The sequence below is a fragment of the Pogoniulus pusillus genome, chromosome 10, assembly GCF_015220805.1.
Source record: "Pogoniulus pusillus isolate bPogPus1 chromosome 10, bPogPus1.pri, whole genome shotgun sequence".
NCBI lineage: Eukaryota > Metazoa > Chordata > Aves > Piciformes > Lybiidae > Pogoniulus > Pogoniulus pusillus.
Genome location: NC_087273.1, coordinates 38,989,669 through 39,000,555, shown reverse-complemented (window position 1 = coordinate 39,000,555; position 10,887 = coordinate 38,989,669). Strand labels below are relative to the sequence as shown.

At 54.7% G+C, this 10,887-nt stretch overlaps 2 long non-coding RNA genes across 3 annotated transcripts; both read left to right on the top strand.

Annotated features, from left to right (window-relative positions):
- The first annotated feature begins 3,422 nt into the window (after positions 1-3,422).
- On the top strand, positions 3,423-5,226 carry LOC135178906 (uncharacterized). 2 transcript variants are annotated; one of them, XR_010303784.1, is made up of 3 exons: positions 3,423-3,501; positions 3,703-3,963; positions 4,274-5,226. It is a non-coding gene; the product is annotated as an uncharacterized LOC135178906 (long non-coding RNA). The 2 variants fall into 2 exon arrangements; XR_010303785.1 differs by having other exon boundaries at positions 3,446-3,501; positions 3,865-3,963.
- Positions 5,227-7,552: 2,326 nt separating this feature from the next.
- On the top strand, positions 7,553-9,760 carry LOC135179046 (uncharacterized). The gene is made up of 3 exons (XR_010303887.1): positions 7,553-7,869; positions 8,071-8,412; positions 8,880-9,760. It is a non-coding gene; the product is annotated as an uncharacterized LOC135179046 (long non-coding RNA).
- Positions 9,761-10,887: the final 1,127 nt, after the last annotated feature.

The window sequence follows — 10,887 nt, the reverse complement described above, 5'->3', positions numbered from 1 at the left end:
CTTTCACCAGCTTTGTCATCCTTCTCTGGACACCTTCCAGCATCTCAACATCTCCAGCCTTTTGATCATCTCATGGCCCTTCTCTGGACACATGCAATAAAAGAATGCAAGAACTGAGACAGAATCAGAGCAACACTCAGGTATCTCATTTAGTCTCTCCCTGTGTTAGCTCTTCCAGTTTCTGCTGCTGGAACCACAGGAGGCTGACATGTGTATACCAGTGTCTGCCAATCCAAGCAAACTGGAGCAAGCATGCAATAATTTACAGTCCCCAGATGTTGACAGACTGGTTCACAAGCCAACAAAACATTGCTTTCTCTCCTAGCTTCAAAGCTCAAAGGGAGGACACAGAGTTCTGTGAAAAGCAGTGGGATGCTGGAAAGCTAAGGCATAAGCTAAGCTGTGGGTTACAAAGCTGCTGGCCAGCGTTCAGGAGGGGATAGCACAGACCTAACTGCACCAAGGCATCTGGCAGCAGGGTGGTTTTCTCCACAGGCTGTGAAAAATAGCCTGAGAATTGTTTTATCTTCTTAGAGGCCTCAGGCTGTGTGCCCTGCTCTGTGCCATTGCAGAGCAAGGCTGGAAATGGGGAGATTCAGACTGGATGTTGGGAAGAAGTTCTTCAGCATGAGGATGGTGAGAGTCTGGAACAGGTTGCCCAGGGAGTTGATGGAAGCCTCATCCCTGGAGGTGTTTAAGGCCACAGGATGGATGAATCTCTGGGCAGCCCGATCTGGTGTGAGGTGTCCCTGCCCATGGCAAGGGAGGTTAGAACTTCTCCCTTTTCTCCCTTCCCTTCCCTTCCCTTCCCTTCCCTTCCCTTCCCTTCCCTTCCCTTCCCTTCCCTTCCCTTCCCTTCCCTTCCCTTCCCTCGGGATGTCATTGGTCTTCTTGGCCACCAGGGCACTGTTATTGACCTGTTCATGATTTTTTAGTCTTCTTTTTTTTTTCCCCCCAAATGAAATTCTGATAATAGAAATGACAAAAACATAAAAAAACCACTTTGAGATTTCTCTAGACCTCCTATTTTATTCCCTTCTTATTTCTTGAGCATGCCACAAGCTCTTCTCACTCTGTCACACAGCTTCCATGCAAGGACAGGCTTTTATAAGCACATCAGACTATAGGCAGTAAAGCTGCACTGCAAATTGCATCCATAAATATTGTGTCGTGTGGTGAGTGTAGAGAAATGTATTTAGCACACTGTAAACATGCAGTGAGTCCTGCAATATCAAAGTAATGTAGCTCAGCCACAGTGGGCAAGCTTGCAGAAGAAGACAGGACAAGGGGTAATGGCTGTAAACTGGAAAAGGGGAAATTCAAACCAGATGTGAGGAAAGGGTTCGTTACAGCGAGGGTGGTGAGACACTGGCACAGGTTGCCAGGACAAGGGAGGGGACTCTGCCCCTTGGCTCTGCTCTCCTCACACCCCACCTGCAGTCCTGGGTGCAGTTCTGGTGCTCCCTAACATAAGAAGCACATGAACTGTTGGAGCCAGTCCAGAGCAAGCCACCAAGATGCTGAGAGGGCTGCAGCAGCTCTGCTCTGAGGACAGGATACAAGAGTTGGGGCTCTTCACAGAAGAGAAGGCTGTGAGGAGGCCTTGTAGTAGTGTTCCAGTGATCTCTGATCACATTCTGTGCTTCTGTCCTCCACAACCTCCCTGCAGGTGTTCAAGGCCAGGTTGGATGAGTCCTTGAGCAATGTGGTCTAGTGGGAGGTGTCTCTGCCTGTGGCAGGGGGTTGGAAATGGGTAAGCTTTGAGGTCCCTTCCAACCTAAACCATTCTCTAGACCCTGCAAGACTTTGGCTTGCAAAGTGTCAACCTTTAGAGCAATCAGATTCCATTATTTGCAGAGACAATAAACCTCAAAACTGACACACAGGGCTTGAAGGATGTACAAATACCTTTAGCCAAATCTATGCAAAACCATCCAAAAAACAGTTTCTTCCCCAATAAAGGCTGTTTCAAGCCCACTGTGAGCTGAAGAGGAGAACAGGATTACAGTTACATGGCTATTCCCATTTTCTCCTGTATGGATGTTCCACTAAGGGATTGATTGGGTTAATTGCTTTCATTGTCTCAGTCTAGACAGCAGCCAGATTAGGATCAAAGCAGATGCCAGCTCTGGATTGGTCAGGCACAGAGACATCACTCAGCTAACTGTGCAAGTGAAAGGCTGTGGAACAGAAATTCTCTGTGCTCAGTGAATAATTCTCAGAGTTTATCCATACTGCTGTCAGCAAATTATTCCTGTGCCTATTGATGATGGCAAGAGGAGCAGAGAACGTCTCAAGGCAAGCTTAACAGGCACATAAAGATGTGTACGGCTGCATAAGCTTTCAGAGGGATGTGGGTAAAAGATGTGTCTACCATGGCCCAGAGTCAAGTGCTTTTGAGACAGAACCATAAGGCTAAGTGCAGGGATCTGTCACCACAACAACCCCAAGCAGCACCGCAGGCTGGGGCCAGAGTGGCTGAGAGCAGCCAGGCAGAGAGGGCCCTGGGGGTGCTGGCAGAGAGGAGCTGCAGAGGAGGCAGCAGTGCCCAGGTGGGCAGCAGAGCCAATGGCATCCTGGGCTGGCTCAGGAGCAGTGTGGGCAGCAGGACAGGGGAGGTTCTTGTGCCCCTGTGCTAAGCACTGCTCAGGCTGTGAACCTTGAGTGCTGTGTCCAGTTGTGGGCTCCTGAATTGCAGAGAGCTGTTGAGGTGCTGGAAAGTGTTGAGAGAAGGGCAGCAAGGCTGGGGAGGGACCTAGAAAACAAAGTGTATGAGCAGAGGCTGAGGGAGCTGGGGGTGTGCAGCCTGCAGCAGAGGAGTCTCAGGGCAGAGCTCATTGCTGCCTGCAGATCCCTACAAGGAGGCTGTAGCCAGGTGGGGTTGGGCTCTGCTGCCAGGCAGCCAGCACCAGAAGAAGGGGACACAGCCTGGAGCTGTGCCAGGGCAGGTCTAGGCTGGATGTGAGGAGGAAGCTGTTGGCAGAGAAAGTGATTGGCACTGGAATGGGCTGCCCAGGGAGGTGGTGGAGTCGCCGTGGCTGGAGGTGTTCTTGCCAAGCCTGGCTGGGGCACTGAGTGCCATGGTCTGGTTGGTTGGGCAGGGCTGGGTGCTAGGTTGGGCTGGCTGAGCTTGGAGATCTCCCTAACCTGCCTGATTCCATGATTCTAAGGAGATCTCCCACGTCCCACCCTAGCTGGAAAGCTTCTCCCATGTGCCAGGCTGGTTGGATGCTCTATCCATGAGGTTTTGGGGTTCGGTTGGTTTTGTTTCCCACCTGGCTGTTAGCCAAAGCTCTCCCTGCCCAGACCTGGTGGCGTTTGTTTGCCTTTAACTCCTCCTGCCCCCACCCCCGCAGCACCTGAGGCCAATTGCAGTCTCCTCCCCCCCCGGGTGTGGCCACTTTGCCCTCCCTGCTCCCTGCCCCATATAAGCAGAGCAGGAGGAGCCCAGCCCCAAGCTGGGCCCATTGCGGGCCAAGGGATCCTCCGCCGGCATCCCAGGTGAGTGCGCACAGGCGAGCACCGGGGTGTGGTGGAGGGTTTCAAAGGCCGGGGGGCCTCGCTGGCCCCCCGGCTAGCTAGGGCCACCTTAGGGCTAGGCTGCTGACATCCACCTTTAGCTCACGGGTGAGAAGTTTCTGCTTGTTGTGATTGAGGCTGAGCTTTGTCTGGGAGTTTGGAGCCTCGAAGGGTTTGCTTTAGGTTCTGCGGTGGATGCAGACATGGAGCAGGAGCAGAACTGGAGCTGGGAACGGAGCAGGAGCCTCGAAAGTTTTGTTCTAGGTTCTGCGGTGGATGCAGACATGGAGCAGGAGCAGAACTGGAGCTGGGAACGGAGCAGGAGCCTCGAAAGTTTTGTTCTAGGTTCTGCGGTGGATGCAGACATGGAGCAGGAGCAGAACTGGAGCTGGGAACCGACCAGGAGCAGCAGCTGGGAATGGAACTGGTAACGGAGCAGAAGCGGTAAGGTAGAGTGGGGAGGAGGAGGAAAGCAGCAGAGGCTGCCCGGGGGCAGGGGCAGAGCGGCGGCAGGAGGGCAGAGGCTGCCCGGGGGCAGGGGCAGAGCGGCGGCAGGACGGCAGAGGCTGCCCGGGGGCAGGGGCAGAGCGGCGGCAGGACGGCAGAGGCTGCCCGGGGGCAGGGGCAGAGCGGCGGCAGGACGGCAGAGGCTGCCCGGGGGCAGGGGCAGAGCGGCGGCAGGACGGCAGAGGCTGCCCGGGGCAGGCAGCAGGGGTTTGTCTGCTCGCTCTAACAGGAGGTTTGTGTTTTGCAGGGCTGGCTGGAGGAGCACAGGGGCCGGAGCTGCATTCAGCTGCCCGGGGGCAGGCAGCGCTGCCAGGACCCTGGCGCACACCCGCACAGGCTGTGCCGTGCCCCGGCAGGAGCTTTTGCAGCAGCTGCTCTCCGCTGCGGGTTCAGTGTCCTGCTGCAAGGAGGCTCTGCCTGCAGCTCAGAGCTGCCTTGCACCGTCTCAAGGGGCTCTCCAGGAAGGAGTCCCTCAGCCTGCTCTCAGCTCTCCTTCAGCTGCTGAAACGTAGCTCGAAGGTCTCCCTGGAGCCTTCTCCTCTCCAGGCTGAGCAGCCACAGCTCTCTCAGGCTGCCTTCACAGCAGAGCTTCTCCCACCCTCTGCTCATGTTTGTGGCCTGCTCTGGAAGCCCTCCAGCAGCTCCCTGGCTCCCTTGTGTTGGGGGTGCCCCAGAGCTGGCCACAGCAGTCCAGGCTGAGCTCTCCCCAAAGCAGAGGGGCAGATGGTTCACAAGCACAGACCCCACAGGCTGCCCAACGACCTTCCCACACTGCAGCTGCAGGTTTCAGTCAGATCCTTTTAGTGTCAAAGCTGAGAGACTTGAGGGCTAAGGCACCAGCAGCACTGTGCTTCAAGCCAGAGAAACACCAAATAAAAGGAGACCTCTCTTAACTGCAGTTTAATTGCCCAAGCCAAGCACTAAGACAAGGAACATGCAGATGAATTGGGTGACTTGCAGAGCCTAAACAGCTTTATGAGGCTACTCCAACACAGTGCCCAGTTACAAACTGCTTCCCTGTGGAAGCATTTTCACTTCCAGTGTTCTCCAAGCACCTGACTTTTCACACAGACCCTTTCCTCTGTGGCCCCAAAGGTCTTCATTAGTTAAAGGAAGATTTTCTTTGCTTTCCAGTAAGAACAATAAGAGAAATGCTTTGGTCTAAAAAATCCTTGAAGCTTTCCTCTTGGTTTGTTGAAATGAGCTGTAATGAGTGCCAAGTTTCTGGCCAGGTGAGCTGAGTTCAAGGCAAGTGTTGATGAACACAGCCAAAGGACAAAGCCTGCTCACACAATGTGCCTCTGCTGAAAGCACAAAGTGATGCCTACATCTGTTTGTTCCCTCCTTACCTGCTGCCCATGACCCTAACTACAAACCCTCTGCCTGCACTGCCTAACAGTGCTGCCCCCAGGTTAGCTAGGATAGAGACTTAGTGCTCACTGTCACCTCACCCACGGGTGCTGGCTGGGCACGGAATAGCCAAAGAGTTCTTGGGCCTCTGTGACCATTTTTAAGTCATAGAATCATAGAAACAAGCAGGTTGGAAGAGACCTCCAAGATCATCCAGTCCAACCTCTCCCTGTCCAATGGAATCATAGAATGGTTTAGGTTGGAAGGGACCTCAAAGCTCACTTGGAGGTAGAGGTGAGATGCTGCTACCAAAGACAAGTCTTTGCCATCTCTTCTACATAACAGTAGGAAAAATTGAGGAGCACTAAGAAGTAACTTTTCAAACCCCCAAAATTATTTACAGTTAAGATGGACAGTGCCAGTCTGTGTTTGGTGTTGGTGAGACCTGCTCTGTTGACCAGAAGCCTCATCCAAAGCCTACCCTAGTCCTTTCCTCAACAGAAAAAATGAGTGTCTAACCCTGTAGTAGTCACACAAAAAACTCAGTAGGCCTCCTGATTTGAGAGCAGTTTAGGATATGCATAAACTACCTATCAACTCTTGGAGTACCTACAGGGAACTGAGAAGGATTAAGTATGGATGGGTTTAGGTCTTGCATCTGAGGGGTTCAGGTGACTTTAAAGTAGATCTGGTCTGTAGTTTTTGTCATGGGATCATAGAATGGTTTAGGTTGGAAGGGACCTCAAAGCTCATGCAGTTCCAACCACGCTCTCATAGGCAGGGACACTTCCCACTGGAACAACCTGGCCTTGAACACCTCTATGGATGGAGCATCCACAGCCTCCCTGGGCAACCTGCACCAGTGTCTCACCACCCTCACTGCAAACAACTTCTTCCTAACATGCAGTCCGAATCTCTCCTCTGCCACACATTATTCCTTGTTCTCTCCTTACATGATATTGTCAATAGTCCCTCCCCAACCTTCCTTTAGACCTCCTTCAGATACTGGAAGGCTGCTACAAGGCCTCTTCAAAGCCTTCTCTTCTCTGCACAGCCCCAACTCTCTCAGCCTGTGCTCACAGCACAGCTGCTGCAGCCCTCTCAGCATCTTGGTGGCCTCCTCTGCACTGGCTCCAACACTTCCATGTGCTGCTTGTGCTGGGGGCTCCAGAACTGCCCCCAGGACTGCAGGTGGGGTGTGAGGAGAGCAGAGCCAAGGGGCAGAATCCCCTCCCTTGCCCTGTGCCCACACTGCTCTTGCTTCAACCCAGCACAGGGTTGTGTCTGGGCTGCACTCACACTGCAGGCTCCTGTGGAGCTTTGCATCAGCCCAGACCCCCAGGGCCTGTTCCTCAGGGCTGCTCTCAGCCATTCCCCACCCAGCCTGGAGCTGTGCTTGGGACTGCCCCCAGGCAGGTGCAGGATCTTCCACTTGGCCTTGTTGAATGCCATGAGGGTGGCCTGGGCACACCTCTGCAGCCTGCCCAGCTCCCTCTGGATGGATCCCTGCCCTCTACCAAGTCTCCTGTGCCACATAGCTTGGTGCCACCTGCACACTTGCTTCAGTGCACTCAATTCCTCTGTCCATGTCCCTGTCAAAGATGTTACACAGCGCTGGTGCCAGCACTGGTCCCTGAAGGATGCCACTTGGCACTGGTGGACAGCTCTGCGTGTGTCCATCCAGCCCATTCCTCACCCAGCAGTGCTCCAGCCCACCCAAACCCATGTTCTCCCACACAAGTGACCAGGATGCCATGTGGGACAGAGGTAAAGGCTTTGCTCAGAGCCACCCAAACCCATGTTCTCCCACACAAGTGACCAGGATGCCATGTGGGACAGAGGTAAAGGCTTTGCTCAGAGCCACCCAAACCCATGTTCTCCCACACAAGTGACCAGGATGCCATGTGGGGCAGAGGAAAAGGCTTTGCTCAGGGCCACCCAAACCCATGTTCTCCCACACAAGTGACCAGGATGCCATGTGGGACAGAGGAAAAGGCTTTACTCAGGCCCAGGAAGATATTCACAAAGCTGGAGGTGTTCTTGCCAAGCCTGGCTGCGACACTGAGTGCCATGGTCTGGTTGGTTGGGCAGGGCTGGGTGCTAGGTTGGGCTGGCAGAGCTTGGAGATCTCCTCTAACCTGCCTGATTCCATGATTCTAAGGAGATCTCCCATGTCCCACCCTAGCTGGAAAGCTTCTCCCATGTGCCAGGCTGGTTGGATGCTCTCTCCATGAGGTTTTGGGGTTCGATTGGTTTTGTTTCCCACCTGGCTGTTAGCCAAAGCTCTCCCTGCCCAGACCTGGTGGCGTTTGTTTGCCTTTCCCTCCTCCTGCCCCCACCCCCGCAGCACCTGAGGCCAATTGCAGTCTCCTCCCCCCCCCGGGTGTGGCCACTTTGCCCTCCCTGCTCCCTGCCCCATATAAGCAGAGCAGGAGGAGCCCAGCCCCAAGCTGGGCCCATTGCGGGCCAAGGGATCCTCCGCCGGCATCCCAGGTGAGTGCGCACGGGCGAGCACCGGGGTGTGGTGGAGGGTTTCAAAGGCCGGGGGGCCTCGCTGGCCCCCCGGCTAGCTAGGGCCACCTTAGGGCTAGGCTGCTGACATCCACCTTTAGCTCACGGGTGAGAAGTTTCTGCTTGTTGTGATTGAGGCTGAGCTTTGTCTGGGAGTTTGGAGCCTCGAAGGGTTTGCTTTAGGTTCTGCGGTGGATGCAGACATGGAGCAGGAGCAGAACTGGAGCTGGGAACGGAGCAGGAGCCTCGAAAGTTTTGTTCTAGGTTCTGCGGTGGATGCAGACATGGAGCAGGAGCAGAACTGGAGCTGGGAACGGAGCAGGAGCCTCGAAAGTTTTGTTCTAGGTTCTGCGGTGGATGCAGACATGGAGCAGGAGCAGACCTGGAGCTGGGAACGGAGCAGGAACCTCGAAAGTTTTGTTCTAGGTTCTGCGGTGGATGCAGTCATGGAGCAGGAGCAGAACTGGAGCTGGGAACGGAGCAGGAGCAGCAGCTGGGAATGGAACTGGTAACGGAGCAGAAGCGGTAAGGTAGAGTGGGGAGGAGGAGGAAAGCAGCGGAGGCTGCCCGGGGGTAGGGGCAGAGCGGCGGCAGGACGGCAGAGGCTGCCCGGGGGCAGGGGCAGAGCGGCGGCAGGACGGCAGAGGCTGCCCGGGGGCAGGGGCAGAGCGGCGGCAGGACGGCAGAGGCTGCCCGGGGGCAGGGGCAGAGCGGCGGCAGGACGGCAGAGGCTGCCCGGGGGCAGGGGCAGAGCGGCGGCAGGACGGCAGAGGCTGCCCGGGGGCAGGGGCAGAGCGGCGGCAGGACGGCAGAGGCTGCCCGGGGGCAGGGGCAGAGCGGCGGCAGGACGGCAGAGGCTGCCCGGGGGCAGGGGCAGAGCGGCGGCAGGACGGCAGAGGCTGCCCGGGGGCAGGGGCAGGACGGCAGAGGCTGCCCGGGGCAGGCAGCAGGGGTTTGTCTGCTCGCTCTAACAGGAGGTTTGTGTTTTGCAGGGCTGGCTGGAGGAGCACAGGGGCCGGAGCTGCATTCAGCTGCCCGGGGGCAGGCAGCGCTGCCAGGACCCTGGCGCACACCCGCACAGGCTGTGCCGTGCCCGGGCAGGAGCTTTTGCAGCAGCTGCTCTCCGCTGCGGGTTCAGTGTCCTGCTGCAAGGAGGCTCTGCCTGCAGCTCAGAGCTGCCTTGCACCGTCTCAAGGGGCTCTCCAGGAAGGAGTCCCTCAGCCTGCTCTCAGCTCTCCTTCAGCTGCTGAAACGTAGCTCGAAGGTCTCCCTGGAGCCTTCTCCTCTCCAGGCTGAGCAGCCACAGCTCTCTCAGGCTGCCTTCAGAGCAGAGCTTCTCCCACCCTCTGCTCATGTTTGTGGCCTGCTCTGGAAGCCCTCCAGCAGCTCCCTGTCTCCCTTGTGTTGGGGGTGCCCCAGAGCTGGCCACAGCAGTCCAGGCTGAGCTCTCCCCAAAGCAGAGGGGCAGATGGTTCACAAGCACAGACCCCACAGGCTGCCCAACGACCTTCCCACACTGCAGCTACAGGTTTCAGTCAGATCCTTTTAGTGTCAAAGCTGAGAGACTTGAGGGCTAAGGCACCAGCAGCACTGTGCTTCAAGCCAGAGAAACACCAAATAAAAGGAGACCTCTCTTAATTGCAGTTTAATTGCCCAAGCCAAGCACTAAGACATTGGACATGCAGATGAATTGGGTGACTTGCAGAGCCTAAACAGCTTTATGAGGCTGCTCCAACACAGTGCCCAGTTACAAACTGCTTCCCTGTGGAAGCATTTTCACTTCCAGTGTTCTCCAAGCACCTGATTTTTCACACAGACCCTTTCCTCTGTGGCCCTAAAGGTCTTCATTAATTAAAGGAAGATTTTCTTTGCTTTCCAGTAAGAATAAGAGAAATGCTTTGGTCTAAAAAATCCTTGCAGCTTTCCTCTTGGTTTGTTGAAATGAGCTGTAATGAATGCCAAGTTTCTGGCCAGGTGAGCTGAGTTCAAGGCAAGTGTTGATGAACACAGCCAAAGGACAAAGCCTGCTCACACAATGTGCCTTAGCTGGAAGCACAAAGTGATGCCTACATCTGTTTGTTCCCTCCTTACCTGCTGGCCATGACCCTAACTACAAACCCTCTGCCTGCACTGCCTAACAGTGCTGGCCCCCCGGTTAGCTAGGATAGAGACTTAGTGCTCACTGTCACCTCACCCACGGGTGCTGGCTGGGCACAGAATAGCCAAAGAGTTCTTGGGCCTCTGTGACCATTTTTAAGTCATAGAATCATAGAAACAAGCAGGTTGGAAGAGACCTCCAAGATCATCCAGTCCAACCTATCCCTATACAATGGAATCATAGAATGGTTTAGGTTGGAAGGGACCTCAAAGCTCACTTGGAGGTAGAGGTGAGCTGCTGCTACCAAAGACAAGTCTTTGCCATCTCTTCTACATAACAGTAGGAAAAATTGAGGAGCACTAAGAAGTAACTTTTCAAACCCCCAAAATTATTTACAGTTAAGATGGACAGTGCCAGTCTGTGTTTGGTGTTGGTGAGACCTGCTCTGTTGACCAGAAGCCTCATCTAAGGTCTACACTAGTCCCTTCCTCAACAGAAAAAATGAGTATGTCTAACCCTGTAGTAGTCACACAAAAAACTCAGTAGGCCTTTTGATTTGAGAGCAGTTTAGGATATGCATAAACTACCTATCAACTCTTGCAGTTCCTGCAGGGAACTGAGAAGGATTAAGTATGGATGGGTTTATGTCTTGTATCTGAGGGGTTCAGGTAACTTTAAAGTAGATCTGGTCTGTAGTTTTTGTCATGGGATCATAGAATGGTTTAGGTTGGAAGGGACCTCAAAGCTCATGCAGTTCCAACCACGCTCTCATAGGCAGGGACACTTCCCACTGGAACAACCTGGCCTTGAACACCTCTATGGATGGAGCATCCACAGCCTCCCTGGGCAACCTGCACCAGTGTCTCACCACCCTCACTGCAAACAACTTCTTCCTAACATGC